A 24,580-nucleotide genomic window follows, 5' to 3' on the forward strand; every position below is an offset into this window, starting at 1 on the left:
TGACATGACCCCCTGCTCCCCCTCCCCCCCGCCCGCAGTGACCAGCACTAGACAGGAACTTAAGAGGAAGCTTTAGTAGTCATGAGCAGCTGGTCCCAAGCTTGTCAGAGCTGGAGGATGCCCTAGAGATCAGGGACAACGACTAGCCTCCTGGTGCCTTTTGAGAGTTAAAAGAACTAAGGTACAGCCAAGTGAAGTGTGAGGTTTCACAGCTGGTGAGGGCAGAGGCGGGCCCAGGATTTGGGTGCCATTCCCTAAAGTAGTGGTTCTGGGCATTAGGGGCTCATTAGAATCACCTGGGGAGGTTTTAAATGTACACCTACCCAGGCCCCACTCCAAACCGATTAAATCAGAAAGTCTCAGAGGTAGGGTCCAGGCATTGAGTTTCCCCTCCAAATGCCTCCATAGTACAAGTCCAATATACTAGTAGTAGAGAACTGCTGTCCAAAAGCAGGATCAAAGTTAAATCGAAGATTGCCAGACCCCATCCCCAGAGCACCTGATGCAGTGGGTCTGGGGGCCAAGAATTTGCATTCCTAACAAGCTCCCCAGTGCTGCTGACGCTGCCGGTCTGTCCTTGAGGCTATGCATGTGGTCAGTCGCATTTACCCAGTCCCAAAGGCAAAGACCTGTGGCTGTCCCCACTTTCTGTATCCATCCCTCTGCACACTGTTCTTGAATTTCTTCCTCTTGAAAGGGTAATTTCAATAATTGTTTATTGCAGATTTTAAACTGATTTTACTCATTGAAAAAGCACTGGGGTCTGGGTGAAGAGGAGAAATTGTATTTGCTCTAAGCTCTTCATCCTTCTGTGAAGTGGAAGAAGAATGACCTTGCTTATTCTGAACACAGTGTATCAATTTAAAGACTTTCACCAACCTTCTACACACACACACACACACACACACACGCACACACACTTTTTCCTCTGAGTTCTGTACATATGAATCAGAACATGACAATTTCATTTTCCTGAAAATACCCACTCAATTCCAAATTAATGACTAGGTTCCAGATTATACCAACCCCAAATACTTGAAAGGTCTCCTAGATGTTTGCCAAACTAAATACAAAAGCATGGCAACCACATCATGTTCCTCCAATGGATGTACTTTCCAAATCCAAGGAATGGCAAATTTGTATGTGAGGAATCTTCCCCAGCCTATTTGAACTGAGAACCTGGGAATCCAACCTCCAGAGCTTTAGGTACAGCCACATGAAGTGTGAGGTCTCACAGCTGGTGAGGGCAGAGGCAGGCCCAGGATTTGGGTGCCATCCAGGTATGGATGGAGATGCGGCTAAAGCAAAGGCAAAGGAGAAGATGATTTTTCCCTCCGTGAAATGAGGGCTGGGAGAACAAGAAGATCCTGTCTGTAGCAGTGAGTTGAGGGAGATTGGCAACGCTTCTGAAAAGGTGGGCTATGGTGGAGAAATGCTCCCAAGCAACAGGAAAGGCCTGATACTTGAAGCACTGACTGGGTCACGAGCCAATGGAAGATCTTCATGCCATCTTGGTGCAGTGTCAGAGCCTCCAGCTCTTGCCTCAGCTGCATGTATAGGCGGGACATTCTGTTTATGTGGACCGCAGGCTGGAAAGGACATGGCCTAGAAGCCAGAGCCTAGTTCAAACTCGCTTCCTTCCATTTACCATTTGTGAGCTTGAACATGTTCCCACTCTTCTCATCCTTAGAACAGGCCTAATATTTATAGGTTTAAACATAATGTATATATAGCACACAGTACAGTGCTTGGCACATGACAGGCACTCAATACGTGGTAGTTTTTAATTGAATCAACATCAAGTGTGGACTGAAGTTGGAGATACATCAGATTGGTAAGATGTCACTTGGACAGTTTTTTCCCCCTCATAATTCAGTCTGAAGAACACACATAAATGCACTGGAAAGAATTAAAAACAGAACATCTGGAGACTTGGATTACTGTTCCGGCTCTGACTTCAGCAGACCATGTGGCCTGGGCAAATCAGTTACTTCTGTTTTCTCATCTATAAGAGGGGGAGTTGTAGCCGTGCCTCCCAAGGCCCCTTCTACTCCAACATTACGTATGTATCTATGAGGCCACCAGAATGGCTCAAAAGCTCATTGTTTGGTATTCATCATTCCTTAAAGTGGCATTTTCTGAACTTACCTGATAAGAATCACCTGGGATGCTTTCGAGCATACAGATTTCTAGGCCTTTCCCAAGCACTGCCCTGTCCAAAATAGCAGCCACTAGCCATTTGTGCCTACTAAGTATTTTAAATGTGGCTGGTCCAAACTGAGATATGCCGTAAGTATAAAATACACATAGAAATTTAAGATTTAGCATGAAAAATAAGAATGTAGAACATTTCAAGAATTTTTTGTTGCTCACATGTTGAAATGATAATATTTTGGATATATAAGCAAAATATTTATATTTTAAATAATAAAATATTCCATTAAAATTAATAAAATATATTTAAGTTAAATAAAGTCTATTTCAAATATGTATTTAAATAAAATACATTATTAAAATTAAATATATTGTTTAAGTACTAGAAGATACATTCTTTTTTTTTTTTTATGAGAGACACAGAGAGCGAGGCAGAGACACAGGCAGAGGAAGAAGCAAGCTCCCTGCGGGGAGCCCCATATGGGACTCGATCCCGGAAGCCCGGGATCGTGCTCTGAGCTGAAGGCAGACGCTCCGCCGCTAAGCCACCCAGGGAACTTAGAAGATACATTCTTGAAGATACGTTCACTGTTACTCTTCATTTTTTTATTTTTTATTTATTTTATTTTATTTATTCATGAGAGACGCAGGGAGAGAGGCAGAGACATAGGCAGAGGGAGAAGCAGGCTCCCTGCAAGGAGCCCAATGCGGAACTCGATCTCGGGACCCCGGAATCACGACTTGAGCCAAAGGCAGATGCTCAACCACTGAGCCACCCAGGCGTCACTCTCTTCATTTTTTAAATGTGATGACTAGAAAATGTAAAATCGCCTATATGTGGCTTGCATAATATTTCCACTGGATAGCACTGCCCTAGAGGTAAGAATTCAGAATGTCTACTAAAGTTGACATAATCTATAATTTTAACATCTGACCCGGGTTACTTGGGTGCATCACTATTTGGGAAACACTCCTTTAGGGAACCAAAACAGACCTCATAGCATAAGCAAACCTCACAGCTGTAAGATCTCATAGGCATTAGATGGATGAAGAAATTATCTTGGAATAGGATCAATCTGGGTAGATCTCACTTTTTTCCACTTTGCTTTTAAGAACTCTGCCAGTGCCCTGGTTTTGGCATGGAAATCACTGGACATAATTCCTGAGAGAGAAGGAAAGTCACCCTGAAAGGGTTAGAAAAAGGAGCCTTTCTACCTTGTTCTATGGTTTTACTACTCCTGGCTGCTGTAAGGAGCTTTCTTCAGGCCAGCAGGGTGTTGTCTTCAGGTCCATATCTGGTTAGAGCTAGGTGACCAGAAGCCCATGCCCTAGGAGGTCTAGGTCCACCTAGGGCATGGATGGTTCTTCCCCACTCCTGGGTGACTGGGTAACCTGATTCAGCGTGTGCCTTCTTGCTCTCAGCTCCACGAGTCTCCTGACATGTCATGGGGAGATCCTAGGGGTAATGTCACATTTCCTTCCCCACTGCCTGCCTCCTGCTGACACACAGGAGCACCCTGACAAGCGTCTACTTCACTCTGCTTACAGGAACTGTGAATAACTGAACTCCCCCCAACACCAAATAAAAATACTGTAAGCAGGGCGCCTGGGTGGCTCAGATGGTTAAGTGTCTGCCTTTCGCTCATGTCATGATCTCAGGGTCCTGGGATTGAGGCCAGCATCAGGCTCCCTGCTCGGTAGGGGGTCTGCTTCTCTCTCACCCTCTGCCCCACCCTGCCATCCCTGGCTCCTGCTCTGTCTCTCTCAAATGAATAAATAAAATCTTAACACACACACACACACACACACACACACACACACACACACTGTAAGCAAAATAAAGAAATTTCCAAATACTGACAATTTGACACACCAACAGAGGTCCCCATAAAGAGTTTATTTAGAATGTACCATGGACAGAAAGAAAGCAATCTCAGATGGAAGGTTGAAGATATAAGAGAAAATGAACAAATTAAGCAGATTTGTGAGCAATCTAAAACATCACTGAGTACAAAGGCAATAATGTTTTATAAGGTTGAAAAATAGAACCATAACATCCAATAACGGGAGCATGTACATCAGGCAGATGGTGATAAAAGTCAAAGTATGCTAAGTCCTTGTGTTTTTAAACAGGAAGGCAAAGATATTAATGTAAATATTGATGTTATTTTTGCATATCAAAACTCACAGGGTGACCACTAAAGCAATAGAAGTTGTAGGGGCGCCTTGGTGGCTCAGTTGGTCAAGCATCAGACTCTTGATTTCAGCTCAGGTCACGATCTCAGCGCTGTGGGATAGAGTTCCCTCACCCCACGCACTCAAGAGGAGTCTGCTTGTCCCTTTCCTTCCCCCTGCTTGCTTTCTCGTGCTCTTTTTCTCTCTCACAAATAAATAAATAAAATCTAGGAAAAAAAAAACAATAAAAAAGAAGTTGTATTAGAACAGGCTGACTGCTTTATAAAACAGGTCCAAAATCATAAAATAGCCAAAACACAGTAGAAATGTATTTCGTGCTCATGTAACAGTGGTAGGCAGACAGAAAAGGTCCTTGGAGTGGTTCTTCCTCCTCCGAGATCTCTTTTCTGGGCTATCTATCCTTTTCCATTGGTTTATATCACATCATCCTAATTACTATGGGTTTCAGGTAGTTCTTGATAATGGTAAGATGAGCTCCTCCTCTTTTTCTTTATTTTGCAATGTTTTGACTGTTCTTGCTTCTCTGATCATCAACAAATATTTTAGCTTGTAGAGTTCCACGAACACACCTTTTGGGGTCAGCCTTCTTTACTATATTGAATTTGCTTCTCTGTAAATGTGGTATTTCTCCTCAATGATTTGGACTTCTTTTGCTAATTTACAATGCAGAATTTTTACTTTTTCATGAAAGATCTATCTTTTGTCATGTTTATTTTATGATATGTTATACTTTTAGAAACTACAATTTTCTTTTTACATTTTCTACTGATTGCTATTGTATATAAATACAATTGCTTTTCGTAGTTTTTTTTATATACAGCAAAGCTGTCTAATTCTCTTATTAATTACAGATTTTTTGGAGTTTTCTGGGGAAACCATAGCATCATCTTCCATAGTAGCTAACCAGTAGATAATTCTAAAATGGAAAACTTAAGAAATAAAAATAATAAAACTCTATACAAGGATATATAATTATTAAAGAAACTTGTAAAAAGATTTGAAAGGGGTTGCCTTCAAGAAGCAGAAAACAGGATTGGGAGGAGGGACAGGTGACTGCAGGCAGGGTTTCAGTTTAAGACTAATCATGCTACTGTATTTTTCAAAACAACATACTTACATAAAAATTTAAATTAAAAAATAAATGCTGGGATCCCTGGGTGGCGCAGTGGTTTAGCGCCTGCCTTTGGCCCAGGGCGCAATCCTAGAGACCTGGGATCGAATCCCACATCTGGCTCCTGGTGCATGGAGCCTGCTTCTCACCTCTGCCTGTCTCTGCCTCTCTCTCTCTCTCTCTGTCTCTGTGTGACTATCATAAATAAATAAAAATTAAAAAAAAAATAAATGCTATGTTAGCTACCTTGATAGGATTTTGCATCACCCAAGTGTATGCATTTGTCAAAACTCAATGAATGCACACTTTAAAATTTGTATATTTCATCGTATATACATTTTACATCAAAAGAAAAAAGGAAAAAAAAAACAAAAGAAAAAAAAGGTAAACTAATACTGAATTCGAATTAACTGCATGCATACCAATGTCTGTAATTTACTTTGAAATCCTTCCAAAAATAAGTTGGGTCAGTGAATGGATTGAAGGATGGATAAATATGTGATAAAACAAGTAGTGTAAAATGTTGATGGTAGACTCTAGGAGGCAGGTATATAAGGGTTCACTGTAAAAATTTTTCAGTTTTGCTATGTATTTGGAAAGTTTCATAATAAAATATTGGAACAAATTTTTAAAACTCCAGTACTAAAAATAAATTCAAGAAAGAATCTTCTGTTTGGTGTACCAGCTTGGTAAACTTTAATCTGGAAGTGCTACTAGCTTTCCAGAAGCATTCTATAGCCATTTGACCCACAGACGACTGACCAAATCAAAAAGGGCAGTGACGTGAGAAGAGTGAGGGCAGGCCGATATTTCTTGTTGGCATTCTTACCAGTTTCCTTACAGGGTATGTGCGTGGTTCAGTGTTGAATATTTCATGTCTCTTAACAAGCTTTGTCCTCTGGTTATGAATATCCCTCTTGTCATATGTTCATCTATCTCTTAGCTCCAACTGAATTGTAAATTCATCCAAGCTATAGTTTGTAAACTCCAGGGTCACATAGCCAGTGGTTCATCAATATCAATTTTGCTCTAATACACCAGAGAGGAAATGTAGCTCTCTGGAATAATAGATGTAGGAAAAGTGTAAGCTAGTTGTCTGGGGAATAGAATCATACAATTTTCATTACAGTGGCTCTTAGGGCTTGGATCCAGTCTGGTCATTTTGTAGATGAAGAAACTGAGGGCTAGAGAAATTAAGCAACATATCCAGAGCTATTTAGCTAGTTAGTGTGGTTATCTTTGGATATTTTCTGCTTAAGGCCCATTTTAAGCTATGAAATAAGAAGCTTATAAGATGTGAACTCACATATATTTGAATTAACACCCACCCTTTGCCCAAAGAAGCACTTGATTTGAAAGGAACTATGGGATTTAAGGGACTATGAGATCCTATCCCACCTGTTTGTGGGGTGCAGCAGAAGTAGGAGAACATAAGTGATGGAACGCTCTCCCATACTCAATTTACAACCTCAATTAACAGTATCTGTGGTAAAAGTACTGATCCATGCTACATTGCAGACTAACCTCGAGCACGTTACATGAAGAAGCCAGACACAGAAAGGTCACTTATGGCATGATTTTATTTTTTAAAAAAAGATTTTATTTGTTTATTCATGAAAGACACACAGAGAGAGGCAGAGACATAGGCAGAGGGAGAAGCAAGCTCCCTGCAGGGAGCCCAATGTAGGACTTGATCCCAGGAAACCCCTGGGCTCACGACCTGAGCCAAAGGCAGACAGACGCTCAACCACTGAGCCACCCAGGCGTCCCTGGCATGATTCTATTCATATGAAATATCCCCACTAGGCAAATTCATAGAGACAGAAAACAGACTAGAGATTGCCAGGGTCTGGGGAGAAGGTGAACGGGAGTGACTGCTTACTGGAGACAGGGTTTTCTTTTGAGGGAATGAAAATGTTTGGGAACTAAATAGAGAGAGGTGATTATACAACATTATGAATGTACTAAATGCTACTGAATTGTTGGCTTTACAATGGTTAATCTTCCGTTATTTCAGTTTCACCTTAGTAAGGAAATATGGCTCTCGCGAGAGGAAAAAAAGCAAATGTGACAAGATATTAGCCATTGACAGATCTAGGTATAGGCTGTTCATTGTACTATTCTAGCAACTGTTCTGTTAAGTTTAAAATTTTTCAAAATACAAAGCTGGTAACAAAAAAATATCTCTGGGAAACTAAGAAATAATTTAGTGAGATTGCCAAATTGAGGTCAACAGCTGCAATCTAAAATTCATACAGTTGGATATTTATCATTTGATCACTGACATGTCAAAATAGAAACAAACTATTTACATCCTTGGCCAAGAAAGTTTCTAGCAGTGAAAATTACCTTTAAAAAAAGTATGTATTTATTTGACAGAGAGAGAGAGAGAGCACAAGAGGGAAGGGCAGAAATAGAGGGAGAGAGAAACTCAAGCAGACTCTGTGCAGAACATGGAGCCCAACTTGGGGCTCGATCTCATGACCCTGAGATCACGTCCTGAGCTAAAAACAGGAGTCAGACGCTTAACTGACTGACCCACCCAGGCGTCCTGAAAATTACTTTTTAGGAGAGTCACAAGCCAACCATTGTTTAATGTGGGAGCCTATTAAGGTGCAAATTTCTGAACATCAGTGCCTAAAAAAACTTTATTGGGTCCTTCAGAACAGGTTATACTAACGTGGTTTAACTGAAAGATCTGAGCTTTTGAAATGAGGTGTGTATATTCTGGCTTTGTCACCCTCAGACACCCTCAGGTGTGTGTCTGGCTCACACACCTTCTGATAGCTAAAAGCAAAAGGGTACAAGCTGACTGGGAATGTCATAGGAGAAACATTAGGGGCAGAGGTGGCCATCCTGACCCTTGCCGAGTGTTCTGAGATTCAAGCAGTAATGTAGAAAAGATAATCCTGTAATCTCCCAACGTCACCCCATCCTGTAACTTCATGATGACGGGAGAGGATGGCTCATCTGCCTCCATTGCACCGCGGGTCAGATGGAGTTTGTGCCTCCTTGGCTCCTTACAGGCCCATGACCTAACTCTAAATCCCTCATCCAACCATCTCTGAGACCTGAGACAATAAATCGACCCATCCACATAGGTGAGAACCTACTTGTTTCTCTAAAATACATGAAAAAAAATGCACAAAGATGGATAAAGTTGCACAGAAATTCGAATATACTTAGCACTACTGAAACATACACTTAAAAATAGTTAAGAGGGCAACCTTAATGTTACGTATTTCTTACCAGAATACTAAGAGACTCATAAGATCCAAGTTTTATTTTTCATGCAGCAGACCATAGAATTACTTCCCTTTTGTCTAAAATGGAAGTACACTGCCAATCTTTAAATCCCAATGCAGACTCCAGAAGAAACACAATCTGTGCCTACCGAGGGAAAATAAATCCGCTAGAAAAACACTCAGGCTTCTGCACATTCTTTGTTGAGCAAGAAAAATGGACACAAGAATGGATTAATGGCAGGACATTAAAAATAGAAAAGAACTATTGATTTGAAGGTGTTACCTCAAGAGATAAGTACCAATAAATATTGGAGAGCAGTGGTCTCCATACTTCAGATGATGATGGCAACTAATCTATTCTCCTCAGGGTTTTCTCATGCTTTTGAGATGCAATTATTGTTTAGACACAGCTTTGGAACTAAACAAATCATTAAAGGGAAGGAAGAGGTTCAGTTTGTAAGTATAACTTTTATAGGGTGACAGATACGAGAATGCTCTCCTTAAATAACTGACTTCTTTTTTAATTTTTCTGCAACATTTTGAATTTTCCCAGAATTTTTATCAAGCACACAAGAACAAATTCATGTCCAATCAACAAGGCCTAATAAGATCTTTAATATTTGTCTATTATAAGATCATTGTTGAGATTATAGAGCTGTGCTGACCCACTCAATAGTCACTATAAGCACGGGGCTCTTGAGTATTTGAAATGAGACTAGTCTGAATTGAGATGTGCCATAAGTGTGATATAATCACTGGATTGCAAAGACTTAATACAATAAAAAGAACATACAATATTCCACTAATAATTTTTATATTGATTACATGTCAAAATGATATTTTGGATACATTGGGTTAAATAAAATACATTATTGAATTAAGTTTACCTGTTTCATTTCACTTTTCTAACATGGCTACTAAAAAACTTAAAATTACATTATGTGTTTAGCATTGTATTTCTAGTGGACACCATTGTAAAGACCATTTGAATTTTCCATCTCATTCTCTCACCCTTTAAATATGTCAGTGTGTCATATGTAAGCCTATACATGGGTAAAAATATATTCTGATTGTCGAAGTAATGTATGTTGTCTTTTAAAAAGTGGAATAGGGGAGCCTGGGTGGCTCAGTTGGTTAACTATCCAACTCTTGATTTTGGCTCAGGTCACCATCTCGAAGCCCACCATTGGGCTCCATGCTCAGCACAGAGTCTGCTTATCCATCTCCCTCTGCTCCTCCCCTGCTCTCTCTCTCTCTGGGTCTCTAACAAATAAATTAATTGAACCTTTATTTTTTTATTATTTTGTATTTTTTAAAAGATTTTATTTATTTATTCATGAGAGACCCAGAGAGAGAGAGGCAGAGATACAGATAGAAGCAGGCTCCATGCAGGGAGCCTGACACGGGACTCCAGGATCATGCCCTGGGCCGAAGGCAGGCGCTAAGCCACTGAGCCACCCAGGCGTCCCTAATTAAATCTTAAAAAAAAAAAAAAAAATAGGAGCACCTAGGTGGTTCAGCGGTTGAGGTCTGCCTTCAGCTCAGGTCGTGATCCCTGGTTCCCAGAATCGAGTCCTGTATTAAACTCCCTATAAGGATCCTGCTTCTCCCTTTGTCTATGTCTCTGCCTCTCTCTGTGTGTCTCTCATGAATAAATAAATAAAATCTTTTAAAAATTACAATCTTTTAAAATACATAGATACATAAAAAGTGGACTATGTAAAAACCACTAAGAGAGGAATACCAAACATTCTTCCCTCTATAATTAAAATATCTGTTTAAGCATGACTTTTATGAACATAACCACAGTTTATATTAAACATTCCACTGGTAAAAGAGTTTACACTAAATAGTATTGGCACTGGAGTTGATTCAGTGCCACTAGAAATTGCTTTTGTTCCTCAGAAATTGTTTCCCAAAGGATTTCTTCTCCATTTGGATTAATTGGGGTGGAGTAAGAAATGCAAAAATATATTTTATTGTACTTGGCCCTATGCATCCTGGAGATGGCTTGGAAATTGTATCAGTTACCTGATGAAAAGTGATCTCTGGCTAAAAAATTGCCAAGGATCAGAGAAAAATTACACTGATTGTCAGCATATTCACAGGACTTAGTTGAAGAAGCCAGGATCTATTTAAATACCATTGGAAAATAAATAAATAAATAAATACATACATACATACATACATACATACCCTTGGACTTGGTAAAACAAACAAACAAGAAAAACAAAACAAAACAAAAAAAACAAAAATCACAACACACACAAATCATTGGACTTGGTAAAATGATGGCTGAGATTTTTTTTAATGCACTAATTATGATTCTTAAAAATTCATTATTGTCTAGCTAGCAAGCAATTGGCTGGAATGGAACATTTCCCCCTCAGTTTCAGCTGTCAGTACAGTGTTGTCAGATATGAAAGTGAGCCAGAGGCAAAACCCCACAGACAGGAGCTTTAGGGGACGCTTCCAGGTTCTGCTCCTGCAGCTCTGGGACCCTCAGCCAGAGCAAGGTTATCAAAAGAGGTCAGGGTGTGGAGAGGAAGGGCCTTTGTGAAGAAGACAACTGTTACTTGTGCTTTGGGGATGGAAGAATCACACCCTCCTTCACTTTTAACCTGGTCCTTGAGAGACTTCTGGAGGGCCTCTTGGGAGCTTTGGAAAGTGTTTCCTGCAGAGATGTGGAGAAAGGGGGCCCACGTCGCATCTAAGGGAGCAAAGGTGAGGGCTAGAGCCCGGGGCATCTGGAGCACCCGAGAACGGCTGGCCTACTGCGCCAGCGACCGACTATGGAGGGGCTGCTGCGATAGAAGAGCTTGAAATCCATGCTGGTCAAGTCAAAGAATCTAGGAGTGTCTCTCTGGGATCCGATGAGGCCCTTGTGGCTCATCTTGAGTCCTGTCCACTGGGACGCCCTAGAGGGAAGAGAGCAGTTTGTCAGCTAGCTCTTCAGTAGAAAGGATTAAAGAAATCCCTTCAGGGCTGCCTGGGTGGCTCAGTGGTTGAGCTTCTGCCTTTGGCTCGAGTTGTGATCCTGGGGTCTTAGGATCGAGTCCGACATCGGGCTCCCTGCATGGAGACTGCTTCTCCCTCTCCCTATGTCTCTGCCTCTCTCTCTGTATCTCTCATGAATAAATAAAATATTAAAGAAAAAAAAGAAAGAAATCCCTTCAACTGTGGCAGAGGCTGACTGCTGCCTTTTAGCCAAATGATTTATAAAATCTTTGTCCAAAATCATTTATGTATATGACATCACCAATCTATTGAGTAAGACTGACTCTTGCGGTAATCTGCTTATCACACATTTTCCCAGTCCCCAAAGTTCAAAAGCTCCTCTCTCTCCTCAGGCCGCAGACCCAGTCTGTCTGTAGCCTCTTGTATGTTTCTATGTCTGATCTTTCCTGCACCTTTCTGGCACCTCTTTATAGGCTTCCCACAGCTGGTTCGTCAGAGTGGCCTGCAGCTCCGGCACTGGAATAATTTCAGGATAATCCTTACGTGTCACCTGGCTCCCACCCACTGCTCCACCCCGCCCCCCCATGCCACCTGACACGTCCCACATATCACTGCCAGACTTGTCCTAACTGCACACCTCCAGTTATGTGGCATTCCTACCTTAAAATGCAGGGCAACCGGGTGGCTCAGTCGGTTCAGCATCTGACTCCTAATTTCAGCTCAGGTTGTGATCTCAAGGTCATGAGGTGAAGCTCCTCACCCGGCTCCACATTGGACACGGAACCAGCTTAAAATTCTTTCTTTCCTTTTCCCCTATCCCTCCTCCCCTCTCAAAACAAACAAACAAACAAACAAACAAACAAACAAAACCCCCAAACCTTAAATGCAATGGTTTGTAGCCCCAGGACAACATGTTACCCAGGGAACAGGGCAAAGGAAGGATTAGACCATGGGGGATTTTAAAACTATACATACACTTTTCCTAAGTCATTCTTCCATACCTGTCCTCCTCTCCATGTCTCCCTCCACCCCTAAAGAATTATTACCGATAGAAATATGTTGTCTATGTGACTGGTGGTGAGGCGGTGTTAGTTAAAGGTAGCAATGGTTTTGTAATAAGTAAGCCTTGAATACTCACTGGATTTCTCTCTCACACTGATCACAATCTACAAGGAGTGCTCTGCTTGAGCCGCCTCCTATGGACTCTTCAGGGACCCCGACTCCTGATACATTGTGGCTCTGCCCTCCTCTTTTGTGAGGTGGACATAGTGATACTATTTTTTTTTAAAGATTTTATTTATTTATTTCTTCATGAGGGACACACAGAGAGAGGCAGAGAGATAGGCAGAGGGAGAAGCAGGCTCCCTCCGGGGAGCCTGATGCAGGACTCGCTCCAATCCCTGGACCAGAATCATGCCCTGAGCCGAAGGCAGATGCTCAACTGCTGAGCCACCCAGGTGACTCTATAGTGATACTGTCTTTGTAAAGGGTTGTTGTCATGGTTGATATGTGAATGTATGCTGGTACAAAAGAGCTCCTCCATATTTCCTTCCCCCTTCCCTTTGTTAGGAGTTCCCTGGTAGGTCAAGTTAACTCTACTAACAACCTGTCTACTCCTCTTCCTGGGCCAGTTTTGAGCATTTTGAAATGTGAAGTTAACCTTTAGAATCTTTTCACCTTGCCATTCATTTTTCTCCTCTTGCTTCTAGCCTGTCCTATATCCCTCTTCCAGGGTATGGAGGCTCTTGTTCTCAGTCATCAGAGTAAGAAAAGCTCTGATATCTTTAGTAACCTCCATCCCCCACCCCCCCAATATTTCCTCCTCATCTGCACTCCCAATCTAATCTCCAAGGGATGATATATTTTTTAAAAAACTGGGATATTCTTCTCTAAGTGGTATCTGTACCACAATAGTTTATTTCTATAGGTAGAAGCTCTTCAAGACTCAATAGAAGAAAAAGCCCTCACTGGAGGGACTTCAGGCATGGAAATAGAGGAAGGGGGAAACATTTGGGAAGGTGAATACCTGCCAGGTGGGTAGATGACAGCTCTGCCTCTCATTCTATTCTTCTTCTTTCCTTCCTTTTACCTTATGCAGAGAATTTAGTGTATGTAGACCCTTTCACAAGACAAAACCACTGTCTTAATTTTGGACCTAAAATATTTCAGAATAAATGCAAATTTTTTTATAAAAAGAAGAATTTTAGAGAGCATTTCTTCTAGGTATGCTTAGGTGGGTATCATTCATTCATTCATTCATTCATGTGTCCAGTGCTAACCTTGTTGGGGAAATTTTCACTTGATCTTAGCCAAAAGGCCGAGAATCGGTTGTTAGGGAAGTTTTAAAAGATAGCCACAGGGGTGCCTGGGTGGCTCAGTCAGTCGAGCTTCTGACTCTTGGTTTCAGCTCAGCTCAGGTCATGATCTCAGGATTGTGGGATCAAGCCCTGTGTCTGGCTCCATACTCAGCACGGAGTCTGCTTGTCTCTCTCCCTCTGCTCCTCCTCCTCCCCCACCCCCTCACTCTCTCTCATAAACAAACAAACAAACAAACAAACAAATAAATAAATAAGTAAGTAAATAAATAACTAAAAGCTTTTTAAAAAAAAGATAGCCACAAATTCTTTGACTATCCTTCCATAAATTGGTGGGGTCTAATTCTCCCCTTCCGCCATCTTGAATCTGGGCTGACCTTACTTGGAAGCAAGAGAACGAGTCAGAAATGATGTAAGATTTCCAAGTCCTTGTCAGAAGAAGCCTTGAAGCCTCTCCTAAGTTCTCTCTGAATACCTGCTCACCAGATAGCTTCCTCTTGGGACCCAGCCACCATGCTGTGAGAAGCCCAGACCACATGGCAAGGCCAGATGTAGGTACTCCAGTAGATCTGCAGTTGCACTCCCAGCTGACAGTCATGATCGACTGCCAGACTTGTGAACAAGCCATGGTGGATGTCCAGCCCAGCTGAGGTTCTGATAACTGTGAGCACACAGACATCTGAACATAATCGTGTGAGAGATCTCATTGAGCCTTCCCTGAATTCCTCATAAAATGGTGAGCAAAATGAAATGGTTGTGTTAACACCCTAAATTTGGGAGTGATTTGTTACACAGCAATTGATAGCTGGAATATTTGTCATGTTCATTTTTCTTTTATAATCCTGTCTTTTAAAAAGACTCAAATTTTGTTTCCAGCAAAGACTACAGGGCTCCTGGCCCCATAACATGTTAATACCCTTTCAAAATTTTCTTCCTTGGAGAAAGAAAAGAAGCAGGTTCCAGGTGATCTTCCAAAAACACATTCCTTGATTTCAAAATTTTACCTTCCTTCTGATGTCTCAAAGCAGTGACCATGAGTTAAGTTAATATCCTCATATTCTCTCAGAAGTCATACTTTGGGAATAGGAAAGGAACACCCAAATACAACCCAATAAAATAATGTTCCAATGTCCTAGTAAAACATGTTGCGAGAGAAGCCAATTAGTTTTTATTGAGCAACCCACCTACAGTGTTACCTTTTTGGGCACATTTTGCACATATTCCACCTGTGATGAAGCAGAGTGTATCTTGCCAGCATAGACATTTCTCTTAAGAATAAGAATTTTCTAGATTGATCAGGCCTAGAACTTGTATATAATCATCAGGGAACAAAGAAAACACAGTGTCTTTTAAAGTTCCAATGTTTACAATTGACTACTGAAGTTCCTCCCAAAAATGTTCTTTGTTGTATATTTTTCAAAGTAAGTCTGACCCAAAGCAAAGAATATTGACAAAATAGAGTTCAATGAAAGAAAAGAAGAGAACATAACGCTTTGCAACAGAAATTTTCATGCAAGGGGCACCTGGGTGGCTCGGTGGTTGACCATCTGCCTTTGGCTCAGGTCATGATCCCGGGGTCTGGGGATGGAGTTCCACATCAGGCTCCCTCTGCCTATGTCTCTGCCTCTTTCATGAATAAATGAATAAGTGAATGAATGAATGAATAAATAAATAAATAAATAAATTTTCAAAAAAGAAATTTTCATGCAAGAGAATAAAATTGAACCCCATCAAAAGGCGCAGGGTTTCAGACTGGATAAAAAAGCAGGACCCATCTATTTGCTGTCTACAAGAGACTCATTTTAGACAGAAGGACACCTACAGCCTGAAAATAAAAGGTTGGAGAACCATTTACCATTCGAATGGTCCTCAAAAGAAAGCAGGGGTAGCCATCCTTATATCAGATAAACTAAAATTTACCCCAAAGACTGTAGTGAGAGATGAAGAGGGACACTATATCATACTTAAAGGATCTATTCAACAAGAGGACTTAACAATCCTCAATATATATGCTCCGAATGTGGGAGCTGCCAAATATATAAATCAATTATTAACCAAAGTGAAGAAATACCTAGATAATAATACACTTATACTTGGTGACTTCAATCTAGCTCTTTCTATACTCGATAGGTCTTCTAAGCAAAACATCTCCAAAGAAACGAGAGCTTTAAATGATACACTGGACCAGATGGATTTCACAGATATCTACAGAACTTTACATCCAAACTCAACTGAATACACATTCTTCTCAAGCGCACATGGAACTTTCTCCAGAATAGACCACATATTGGGTCACAAATCGGGTCTGAACCGATACCAAAAGATTGGGATTGTCCCCTGCATATTCTCGGACCATAATGCCTTGAAATTAGAACTAAATCACAACAAGAAGTTTGGAAGGACCTCAAACACATGGAGGTTAAGGACCATCCTGCTAAAAGATAAAAGGGTCAACCAGGAAATTAAGGAAGAATTAAAAAGATTCATGGAAACTAATGAGAATGAAGATACAACCGTTCAGAATCTTTGGGATGCAGCAAAAGCAGTCCTGAGGGGGAAATACATCGCAATACAAGCATCCATTCAAAAACTGGAAAGAACTCAAATACAAAAGCTAACCTTACACATAAAGGAGCTAGAGAAAAAACAGCAAATAGATCCTACACCCAAGAGAAGAAGGGAGTTAATAAAGATTCGAGCAGAACTCAACGAAATCGAGACCAGAAGAACTGTGGAACAGATCAACAGAACCAGGAGTTGGTTCTTTGAAAGAATTAATAAGATAGATAAACCATTAGCCAGCCTTATTAAAAAGAAGAGAGAGAAGACTCAAATTAATAAAATCATGAATGAGAAAGGAGAGATCACTACCAACACCAAGGAAATACAAACGATTTTAAAAACATATTATGAACAGCTATACACCAATAAATTAGGCAATCTAGAAGAAATGGACGCATTCCTGGAAAGCCACAAACTACCAAAACTGGAACAGGAAGAAATAGAAAACCTGAACAGGCCAATAACCAGGGAGGAAATTGAAGCAGTCATCAAAAACCTCCCAAGACACAAGAGTCCAGGGCCAGATGGCTTCCCAGGAGAATTTTATCAAACGTTTAAAGAAGAAATCATACCTATTCTCCTAAAGCTGTTTGGAAAGATAGAAAGAGATGGAGTACTTCCAAATTCGTTCTATGAGGCCAGCATCACCTTAATTCCAAAACCAGACAAAGACCCCACCAAAAAGGAGAATTATAGACCAATATCCCTGATGAACATGGATGCAAAAATTCTCAACAAGATACTGGCCAATAGGATCCAACAGTACATTAAAAAAATTATTCACCATGACCAAGTAGGATTTATCCCTGGGACACAAGGCTGGTTCAACACCCGTAAAACAATCAATGTGATTCATCATATCAGCAAGAGAAAAACCAAGAACCATATGATCCTCTCATTGGATGCAGAGAAAGCATTTGACAAAATACAGCATCCATTCCTGATCAAAACTCTTCAGAGTGTAGGGATAGAGGGAACATTCCTCGACATCTTAAAAGCCATCTATGAAAAGCCCACAGCAAATATCATTCTCAATGGGGAAGCACTGGGAGCCTTTCCCCTAAGATCAGGAACAAGACAGGGATGTCCACTCTCACCACTGCTATTCAACATAGTACTGGAAGTCCTAGCCTCAGCAATCAGACAACAAAAAGACATTAAAGGCATTCAAATTGGCAAAGAAGAAGTCAAACTCTCCCTCTTCGCCGATGACATGATACTCTACATAGAAAACCCAAAAGTCTCCACCCCAAGATTGCTATAACTCGTACAGCAATTCGGTAGCGTGGCAGGATACAAAATCAATGCCCAGAAGTCAGTGGCATTTCTATACACTAACAATGAGACTGAAGAAAGAGAAATTAAGGAGTCAATCCCATTTACAATTACACCCAAAAGCATAAGATACCTAGGAATAAACCTCACCAAAGATGTAAAGGATCTATACCCTCAAAACTATAGAACACTTCTGAAAGAAATTGAGGAAGACACAAAGAGATGGAAAAATATTCCATGCTCATGGATTGGCAGAATTAATATTGTGAAAATGTCAATGTTACCCAGGGCAATATACACGTTTAATGCAATCCCTATCAAAATACCATGGACTTTCTTCAGAGAGTTAGAACAAATTATTTTAAGATTTGTGTGGAATCAGAAAAGACCCCGAATAGCCAGGGGAATTTTAAAAAAGAAAACCATATCTGGGGGCATCACAATGCCAGATTTCAGGTTGTACTACAAAGCTGTGGTCATCAAGACAGTGTGGTACTGGCACAAAAACAGACACATAGATCAGTGGAACAGAATAGAGAATCCAGAAGTGGACCCTGAACTTTATGGGCAACTAATATTCGATAAAGGAGGAAAGACTATCCATTGGAAGAAAGACAGTCTCTTCAATAAATGGTGCTGGGAAAATTGGACATCCACATGCAGAAGAATGAAACTAGACCACTCTCTTTCACCATACACAAAGATAAACTCAAAATGGATGAAAGATCTAAATGTGAGACAAGATTCCATCAAAATCCTAGAGAAGAACACAGGCAACACCCTTTTTGAACTCGGCCATAGTAACTTCTTGCAAGATACATCCACGAAGGCAAAAGAAACAAAAGCAAAAATGAACTATTGGGACTTCATCAAGATAAGAAGCTTTTGCACAGCAAAGGATACAGTCAACAAAACTCAAAGACAACCTACAGAATGGGAGAAGATATTTGCAAATGACATATCAGATAAAGGGCTAGTTTCCAAGATCTATAAAGAACTTATTAAACTCAACACCAAAGAAACAAACAATCCAATCATGAAATGGGCAAAAGACATGAACAGAAATCTCACAGAGGAAGACATAGACATGGCCAACATGCATATGAGAAAATGCTCTGCATCACTTGCCATCAGGGAAATACAAATCAAAACTACAATGAGATACCACCTCACACCAGTGAGAATGGGGAAAATTAACAAGGCAGGAAACAACAAATGTTGGAGAGGATGCGGAGAAAAGGGAACCCTCTTACACTGTTGGTGGGGATGTGAACTGGTACAGCCACTCTGGAAAACTGTGTGGAGGTTCCTCAAACAGTTAAAAATATACCTGCCCTACGACCCAGCAATTGCACTGTTGGGGATTTACCCCAAAGATACAAATGCAATGAAACGCCGGGACACCTGCACCCCGATGTTTCTAGCAGCAATGGCCACGATAGCCAAACTGTGGAAGGAGCCTCGGTGTCCAACGAAAGATGAATGGATAAAGAAGATGTGGTTTATGTATACAATGGAATATTACTCAGCTATTAGAAATGACAAATACCCACCATTTGCTTCAACGTGGATGGAACTGGAGGGTATTATGCTGAGTGAAGTAAGTCAGTCGGAGAAGGACAAACATTATATGTTCTCATTCATTTGGGGAATATAAATAATAGTGGAAGGGAGAAGAAACGTGTGGGAAATATCAGAAAGGGAGACAGAACGTAAAGACTGCTAACTCTGGGAAACGAACTAGGGGTGGTAGAAGGGGAGGAGGGCGGGGGGTGGGAGTGAATGGGTGACGGGCACTGGGTGTTATTCTGTATGTTAGTAAATTGAACACCAATAAAAAAAAAATAAAAAAATAAAAAAAAGAGAATAAAATTGAAATAATATGGCCATTTAAATGTGAGAATTTATAAATATGGGAACTAGATCCTACCACAGTTAAGATATATGACTCCTCAGATGCAGAGACAAGCACTGGACTTTATGCACTGGCCCTCACACAAGAGAGCAAGAAGACAGTGTGGTTGCAATGGAAGACTACACATAGTGCTTGAGGCTCCAATAATTTGGTGTCAGAAGCGGGGTCTACCATCCATAGCACAAGCAGGTCTGGACCAAGACATGCTGGACCTCAAGGCAGACCAAGAATTTTGTGTACTTCAAATGATATTTTTTTTCAATGTTAACACAACAATTTTTCAGTTGGGGACCAGGCCTGGCACCAAGATCATTTTTTCGTTTCCATTGCCTACTTGGCTGGAATGGGACCAATGTATATTTTGATGGTTATGAAAGCAGTCACATGTGGAGATCTGAGTTTTTTTTAAAAGCTTTAGTTCACTTTTATTTTTGTTATATGAAACTATGTGGTAACCACAGCTGGAGCTGGATCCTCTGCACGGAAACTCTGGTGTGGGTCTTTACAAGATGGTCAGTGAATTCCTGATAGGGAAATTTGGTGAACACAGTCTCTTTCCAGGAATCAGAGGTGAGATAGCTGCAGGTCTTGGAGATCGCATCAAAAGTAGCCTTGGCAAAGTTCCCTACAGTGGCAGTGCAGCCCCTGGCCGAAGTGTAGCAGTCGTCAATACCAGCCATCATCAGTAGTTTCTTGGGCACAGGGGCTGAAACAATGCCAGTGCCTCTGGGGGCAGGGATGAGATGCACCAGCACAGAACCACAGCGGCCGGTCACCTTGCATGGGACAGTGTGGGGCTTGCCGATCTTGTTCCTCCAGGAGCCTCACCGCACGGGGAAGATGGAAAGCTTGGCCAGGATGATGGCCCCACGGATGGCAGTGGATACCATGTTTCTAATTTCCATTGCGAATATTATCGTCCTTATAGATTGGTGCTCTGAGTACTTCTCCAGTTGGCTTATCTTTCTACTTGGCTCTGAGCACAAAGGATCCCAGAATAGGAGTGTCTGCTGACTGCCCTGGTGTGAATGGCCAAGGGCTGTCGTGCATGTGTGTGCATATGTGTGCGCGTGTATGTCTCTCCTCTGGAACAAGGTGGATTCTGACACGTTTGCCAATACAGCAGAAGGACTGGTGTTATAAAAATTATCTAAGTTTTATCACTTGAGATTTTAGAACTCAGTAATTTTTCTAGGTCTTTTTCCCCCTTTTTTTTTCCAAACCCCAGAGCCTAGATTTAGGAGTCTGTAAACATGATAAAGCCAAGTCTCTGTTCCTTAAATGGCTCTTAGATCCTGGGAAGGTTACTTAACCCCGTTAAATGGTAGTTTCCTGGTCTATAAAATGGAGATAATGCTATTTAGCTCATAAGATGGTTGGGAGCACAAAATAGCATATTGAAAGCATTTGATGTGATTCCTAGGTCATAACAAGCACTGAGTAAGTAGAAGCTATCACTGTTAGAATTAAGGTACTGAGCAAGGGCAATGCACAACCATCTGCCGCCACAACTACAGTTGATGCTCATTTTACATTATGAGCAAAGTCTATAAATAGTTAAAACATTGAACTGACTGTAGACTTAACTAAACCAACCCACTTAAAATGGTCCATCATTTGCTACTTTACAAGGTACTCAAGAGCTATTCACTTCTCTTCCCGACAAACAGATGGCCTTCCCTCATCTTAAAATAGGCAGAATGACTTTGTGAACCCAAGCTGATCTGGCTTAAAAACCCAAGTATTTCTTATTTCTACACAGATTAATAATTCAAAACAAATTTTTCTAAATAACAAACTTCCATTTCGTTAAAAACAAGAGTCCACTAATGGATGCCTCTAAATTTAGCAACCACTCCAGATGTATTATCAGTGGCTTTGGGTTGTATCCCTCATAATGTACACTGATGGCCAGGCATTGGCAGCACTGGGTGGTGTCAGATGCAGCTGGGCACCAGGCCAGGACCATCTTCTTCCTGGGCTATAGATTCTAACACGGTTAGAGTGGACTTTTAATCCATTAATTAGCAATGAAAAAATAAGAGTGCTATTTTTCTGACATAAATAGTTTCAAACAGCCTAATGAGACATAGTAGGACGGCTTCCAAAATTGATGAGCTCAATCGCTGATGGGAGTAGCCGAAGAAAATGTTCAGCACAGCTGAGATAACCCAACCGTTCTTTCCTGAGCTACTTATGAATCCTGAAACTGAAGTTCATGGGAGTTTTTCAGTTTGTTTTGTTTTTTTGATTTAGAATGGGAAATGCCTCTAACTATCTCAAAGCAGAAAGTATATTTTTTTTCTTCCCACTGTCTGACATCATCAGGTGTCAGTCTACAGACAGTGTCAGTAGACTCAGGCTCGTCCACTGAAGTGAGTCTTTGGGTTAGTTGTTAGATTAATTACCAGGCTTCCATGTCTACACTTGAAGGAGGAGAACGGTAGTAACTCTGTAGTACTTTACAAATATGTTGCTTTTCCTCCCTTTCCCCTCCACCAAATACTACTCCACCATGGCAATGCAGAGAAGTCTCATGAACATCTCTGTCCTGCTGTCACCCATTTGTGGAGCAAAACCATTTAAAATGAGGACGTTTTGCCTGTGCCTGAATCTTAGCAAGTGTATTTCAGCTGGCTTGGAAGGCAAGCAAGGCACAAGTGCCTGAAGGCAGGAAGACAAGAGGGAGCTGGAGACAGCCCAAATTGGTTAAATGCAAAATGATGAGAATTTGATCTTTAAGTGTCAGGATCAGGACCAGCAGCAGGTAAACTAAAAATCTTAGCTCCTGGGGTGCCTGGGTGGCTCAGTCGGTTAGGTGGTTAGGCATCTAACTCTTGATTTCAGTTCAGGTCATGATCTCGGGCTCCTGGGATCGAGCCCCATGTCGGGATCAGCAGATAATCTGCTTCTCTCTCTGTTTCTCTCTCTCTCCCTCTACCTCTCCTCCTGCTTGCTCTCTCTCAAATAAGTAAATAAATCTTAAAAAAAAATCCTTGCTTCCATGTCTTATAGCAAGCAGCACAGTGTGAGTCCACAGCCAATGGGAGCAAAGTATATAAGGGGGTTGAGGGGGGCCCCTTATATGTTTAATGGATTTGTAGACCAGCGGACATTGCATCACTCTCCCGGCCAGTCTGTGGCAAGATGATGGATGTGGCTCCCTCTCTTTTTATTGTAACTATTGAAAACGTATTCTGTAGTCTAGGGCCAGCTATATAATTTGCTAGGCCTAGGGCAAAATAAAAATGCAGGGCCCTTATTCAAAAAGCAGGAAAAAAGTACCATTTAGGTCCTGAAACATAAAATGTGTCCTCTGCTCTTTAGTGCTCTGTGTGTGTGTGTTTAGTTTCTATCTCATGTCACACTAAACTCTCATAGGCACCTGGAGATCCCATTCTGTGATGGGGTGCGTGGGCTCTGCTGGCTGCCAGGTGCCCCCTCCCATCAGCCCCTGGGCCCACGTGCAGTGTCCCAGCCCCAGCCAGGAAGTCAGTACCCCTTCCTAGAGCCTGTGACAGACCCCCAAGGGATAGCAACTTCCATACCTATCAGATTGTCTGCTGAACCCACCACAGTGCTGCAAGCTCAGGGTTGGGTTGGCTCCTGCCACACACCACCTGAGACTCCATGAGGGGCACATATCCAACCCTGACCCCTACCCTGACATTCCTGCACCTGCGCCAGGTAGAATGTGGGTCTCCTTCCTGGGCACCAGTCCCCTATCCCACTCTACCCACACCATTCCACCCCCTCCCCCCAATGCTACCTGGATACTGACGGGGATTGATCAAGAACCCATTGGGGAAGGTGGGGAGGTGACAGGAGGCAGACTCAAGGTGGGTCAGGCTCCAAATGCTGGCACCCCAAGTGCTCCACTGTCCCACAGGACTTTACTTACAAAACACAAATCCAAAGATAAAATTATTAAGAATGTCAATGTGACAATTGTAGAACATTAAGCCACAGTCAGGGCCTTCGCAGCACAGGGCCTAGTGTGACAGCACTTATCAGACATCTACGGAGCCCTCTGGACTGTCGTCTCCAAACGTGTTCCCAAAGGAAGTCCTCCCGGGGTGACACTAACCAAATTCTCTTAGAGCCCCTGGCTTGTCAGCTAGCAGCCAGAGCTGAAAATATTGGGTCCCAGCATAGCTCCATTTTCTTTATACTCATTTATATGTTTCATCTGCTTTTGACTTTCTACATAAGTGAGTTGTTTGCTTGCTTAATGGAGAATAAATTCCCAGCAGGTAGGGACTATATCTTTCACAGCAGAATTTTAAAAGTCTGCACATCCCAAATTCATATACCTTGAGTCCAAAACTTAACCTGTCAAGAGTGAAGGGAAGAAATCATCCACTGCCAAACTCTCAAATGTTTTGAGTACTCTTCATGCAGAATTTTCTAGACCATAATTAACCCTCTTCATAGGCCTTTGAAATGGGGGAGCTTTGGGTCTTGATTACATTGGTTTACAGAAAGTTTTGACAACTCAAAACCTCCAGCACATCTGATTTCCCAGTCCAGTATTTCAAGGCGAGGGCGGCACTCGGACCCTGGTGGCTGCTGCTTTGACTTCTGTCTACCCCTGTAGACAGCCACAAGTTTCCCCCACACCCTCTTCAGTCTCAGGGCAGAGCCCCTAGAAGGTTCTCAAATACCACCATTCTCTCAGTCACCATCAAAGGCATTTTAAAAGAATCAATCAAATTCCATGATGAGTAAATTATGGAATAAAACTAAACCCCATGTTGTTTACCGACTGCCTGGCTCTTCTCTGGCAGTTGACAGTCCATTGTTCTAGCTTTCAAAGACAATGAATTTGACAGAAAAAGAACCTATCATT

At 41.6% G+C, this 24,580-nt stretch overlaps 1 long non-coding RNA gene across 2 annotated transcripts in view; it reads right to left on the reverse strand.

The window, feature by feature from the left end:
* Positions 1-4,044: 4,044 nt before the first annotated feature.
* The window catches only part of LOC144307919 (uncharacterized), a 34,823-nt gene continuing 14,287 nt past the window's right edge, over positions 4,045-24,580 (reverse strand). The window contains exon 6 of one of the 2 annotated variants that reach the window (XR_013374581.1): positions 4,045-4,556. This is a non-coding gene — a long non-coding RNA (uncharacterized LOC144307919). Of the gene's footprint in view, positions 4,557-10,787; positions 11,625-24,580 lie in introns of those variants that run through there. The other variant, XR_013374582.1, reaches the window with a different exon arrangement.

Source organism: Canis aureus, chromosome X (assembly GCF_053574225.1).
Source record: "Canis aureus isolate CA01 chromosome X, VMU_Caureus_v.1.0, whole genome shotgun sequence".
Lineage (NCBI taxonomy): Eukaryota > Metazoa > Chordata > Mammalia > Carnivora > Canidae > Canis > Canis aureus.